Source organism: Triticum dicoccoides, chromosome 1A, assembly GCF_002162155.2.
Source record: "Triticum dicoccoides isolate Atlit2015 ecotype Zavitan chromosome 1A, WEW_v2.0, whole genome shotgun sequence".
NCBI classification, from domain to species: Eukaryota; Viridiplantae; Streptophyta; class Magnoliopsida; order Poales; family Poaceae; genus Triticum; species Triticum dicoccoides.
The window spans coordinates 184,982,577-184,986,829 of NC_041380.1; the positions used below are offsets into that span (position 1 = coordinate 184,982,577).

Here is a 4,253-nt window from a genome sequence, read left to right on the forward strand (position 1 = left end):
CCTGTTGAAAAGGCAAGTCTAATAAAAAAATAGAATAATTCAACGAGATATTAGAGAGAGTAGCAAGGAAGAAAAAAAAGGAAGTGCATGGGGATTTGTTGCCTTGGAGTTGAGCATCACGTTGGAGATAAAAAAGGAAGGATTGCAAGTTGGCTGATTCGGTTTGGATTCCCCAGAAAGGTGTACGTGTAGTTCAGATTTGTTTTTCTTTTGGAGAATCCTAGTGGACACGTTTGGACTTTGGAGAGAGAGAAAAAAATTAGTGGTGCTTTGTTGTGCTATAAAGAGTACGCACTAATTACTTTGGAGTGGAAAAAAAAGTGGAAGGAGGCTTGTACCAAAGTGTGATGTTGGCAACATTTTGTGAATTCGTCCGTGTCTTAGGCTCGCGTATCTAGCACGGTCTAGCCTAGGGCCAGCACTCGACCACTTTGAGCGAATTTTCAGCTTGCATTAATTAACATGGTTGTAGCATTTTTTACCATATATATCAAGCCAACCCAGCTCCACATATTTCTACACCGTGTATACATACGTTCACCTGGCAATCGCTTTACCCAACTTTTGGAGTTATTTGACACTGTTGGTTGCCGGTCATCACCTGCTGCATGGTAAGAACTTGTAAGACTTTGATTTGTTGTACTATGAGTGCTTTACCATCACATCCCAGTAGTTCATAGGAACATTATTTTTGGATTTTGTTTTTGTTTCTACTAATCATGATAGGATCTAGAGTCGGTTCATGGGCTTTGTCGATCGTGGGAGACGTGCCACCACCTATGCAAATATCACAACCGTCACGAGAGGTGCACAAACATCCAGATGCCCATGATCAGGTTAATGTTTCTATACCACCATTTAATGGCCGTTTTAGACCTGCTTTATATATTTAATGGGAGTTCGACATAAATAATATATTTGCTTCCCATAATTTTGATGAACGTAAAAAAGTTAAGGTTGCGGTTGGTTCTTTCACTGGTTATGCTTTAGTTTGGTGAAGTGAATATTGTTGGTTACACTCTAATGATATACCTTCTACTTGGGATGATTTGAAACTTGCCATGCGACATACATTCGTTTCCTCTTATTATACTCGTGACATGATTAAAAAGTTGCAACATTTAAAACAAGGTAGTGACACCGTATCAAAATATTATGATGCTTTACAAACTACCTTGTTGCATTCCTCTTTAGAAAAAAGTGAAGAAGATTTTATGGATAGATTTTGGGGAGGTTTAAACTGTGATATTCAGGAGATACTAATTCATGAAGAGTGTTATCCTATGGATCATTTGTTTCATCTTTCTTGTAAAGCTGAACAGGAAATAAAACGACGTGTTGCCCTCAAAGAGAACAAGCACAAGGTGCACATTCCAAGAGATGATACGGTTGTTCCTTCAACTACTAGGTGTGCTATGACAACCACATCCGTTGTTGCATCACCTCCACCATGTGACACAGCACCATCGATAGTGCTTACATTTGAGTTGATCATAAGAGGTAATGACAAAGGTACTGATCTCCCACCTCCACATGAGTATGATGAATGCCTTGTCAATTTCAATGAACCATACGAGGAGCTACCCACTACTATGATCACACCAGCTATTTTAGAAGACTATGTTCATGATTTGACTTTGCCATGTGATCAAAAAAAATTGAGTGAACCCACTGAATTAACTATTGATGCGAAAGAACCATGTCAATCAGGTAATAAATCAGATTTGGATCAAATATGTTTGAAAATAGTTGTGCCAATCTTTAATCATTTTGATATGACCTCTAATCTTGATGATGGTTCATCAAGGTTGGGATGGTTTAATGATGAGCATTGCCAATCTTTTGGTACGATTAAGAGCTTCACTTATATGTGCAAACTGAGTTACAATATTTTTATGCATTTGACTTCTTCTGATAATATATTGGTTTTATATTTCACGACTTTAGAAGGGTGCTCTTGTATAACTGTCTCACAAGTGACACAACTGAGATCGGTCAAAATGGATGACATATACATATACAACGTGTACACCTTGTCTCTTTTGTTAGCCACATTTCAGGTTAAGCAACGCTGAGGACGGCTTTGTTTTCAAGAAGGGGAGGATGATGAGGACATGGCTACCACAGTTACACCCATATCCCCTGCTGTATGCCCTTAGATGTTCTGGGCCGCACGCGCGCTACACTGATGTATTCAACGAGTATATAGCCTTGGCCGACAGGCCCGGGTAATCTTGGGAAATTTCATCGTGATGGGGATAGATCATTGCAATTGTTGGTCTTGAACGAGGAATGCCTAGTAAGCGCGAGTCATCAGCTCGCGTTGACTACGTCCCTGCCCTTTGTACACACTGCCCGTCGCTCCTACCGATTGAATGGTCCGGTGAAGTGTTCGGATCGCGGCGACGGGGGCAGTTCGCCGCCCCCGACGTCACGAGAAGTCCATTGAACCTTATCATTTAGAGGAAGGAGAAGTCATAACAAGATTTCCATCGGTGAACCTGCGGAAGGATCATTGTCGTGACCCTGACCAAAACAGACCGTGCACGCGTCATCCAATCCATCGGCGACGGCATTATCCGTCGCTCGGCCAATGCCTCGACCACCTCCCCTCCTCGGAGTGGGTGGGGGCTTGGGGTAAAAGAACCCACGGTGCCGAAGGCGTCAAGGAACACTGTGCCTAACCCGGGGGCATGGCTAGCTTGCTAGTCATCCCTCGTGTTGCAAAGATATTTAATCCACATGACTCTCGGCAACGGATATCTCGGCTCTTGCATTGATGACGAACGTAGCGAAATGCGATACCTGGTGTGAATTGCAGAATCCCGCAAACCATCGAGTCTTTGAACGCAAGTTGCGCCCGAGGCCACTCGGCCGAGGGCACGCCTGCCTGGGCGTCACACCAAAACACGCTCCCAACCCCCTCATCGGGAATCAGGATGCGGCATCTAGTCCCTCATCTCGCAAGGGGCGGTGGAACAATTGCTAGAGATCGCATATGCCAGTTAAATTACCAGGTACTTTCGTTTCTTGGTAATGTTTCTAGTGTTCATGAGAATATGATGCTGCCTAACATAGATACATTTGTGTCGCTTGCAATTGAAGGGCCTAGCACACACAAGAAGGATGGACATTGGAGCATGAGCAAGTACGGAGATGAAGGTGCGTGCGAAGAGAACAAGAACGAAGGTTCTAGTGCAAATTTTCGGACTTTGAAGCCACCATGATGACATACGAGAAGATGGACAAAATATACAAGATGGCCTTTCATAAATTTCGTCCATAGCTTATTATTGGTGTTGCGCCACCTTATTTTGGTCCAGGCCCAAGTAATCTATTTTTTAGAGTCCGTTTTGTAGGGGAAACGACTTAGGAGGTGTTTTAGTCCCACCTTGCCAAGGGTGGACGAAATCCCCTCTCTTTTCCCTATAAATATAGCCCTTAAGGCATCGCTTAGACTTGGGTTTTATTTAGTTAAAAGTTAGCCATCGCTGCAACTTCGTGTACTTCGTTTGTGTCCAACGACCAGACCAAGACCGCTTATGAAACCCCACTTTCATCAATACTTCATCCATATTCGCAATATTCAGATTGCTTAATCATATTCTTGTGTGTTCTTCGATTGCTTGCAGGAATCGACCTTCGTGGTCAGGTTGATCGTGCTCCGGCGTGGCCAATAACCTTTCGGAGTTGGTTTAGCGATTGCTAAGGCGCAATGTCGTGTACGTTTGTAGTCGGATCCTCAAAGTCGTCTCCACCAAATCGATAGGTATCATCTCATCAAAAGATCGGGACCCTCGCCTCTATCATTTTTTGTTCGAGGTAAACCCAAAACAAAGTCCATAGATATATCCTCCCAAGGAACACTAGGTATAGGCAAAGGCATATATAAACCATGAGGATTGAGTCGTGACTTAGCTTTTTGACATGTAGTGCAGCGAGCAACAAAACGCTCAACATCCCGTCTCATCTTTGGCCAAAAGAAATGTGTAGCAAGTATATACTCTGTCTTCTTGACGCCAAAGTGTCCCATTAATCCTCCTCCATGCGCCCCCTGCAACAACAAAAGACGAACAGAGCTAGCTGGAATGCATAGCTTGTTAGCATGAAACACAAATCCATCATTAAGAACGAACTTGTTCCAAGTTCTCCCTTCCTTACAATTCTGCAATACATCTTTAAATTCAGCATCATGCACAATTTGATCTTTGATGGTCTCCAAACCAAATATTCTAAACTCAAGTTATGAAAGC

General features: G+C 43.0%; 1 non-coding gene across 1 annotated transcript; it reads left to right on the forward strand.

The window, feature by feature from the left end:
- The first annotated feature begins 2,744 nt into the window (after positions 1 to 2,744).
- Positions 2,745 to 2,900, forward strand: LOC119295767. The gene has a single exon (XR_005144225.1). It is a non-coding gene; the product is annotated as a 5.8S ribosomal RNA (ribosomal RNA).
- The last annotated feature ends 1,353 nt before the right edge of the window (positions 2,901 to 4,253 follow it).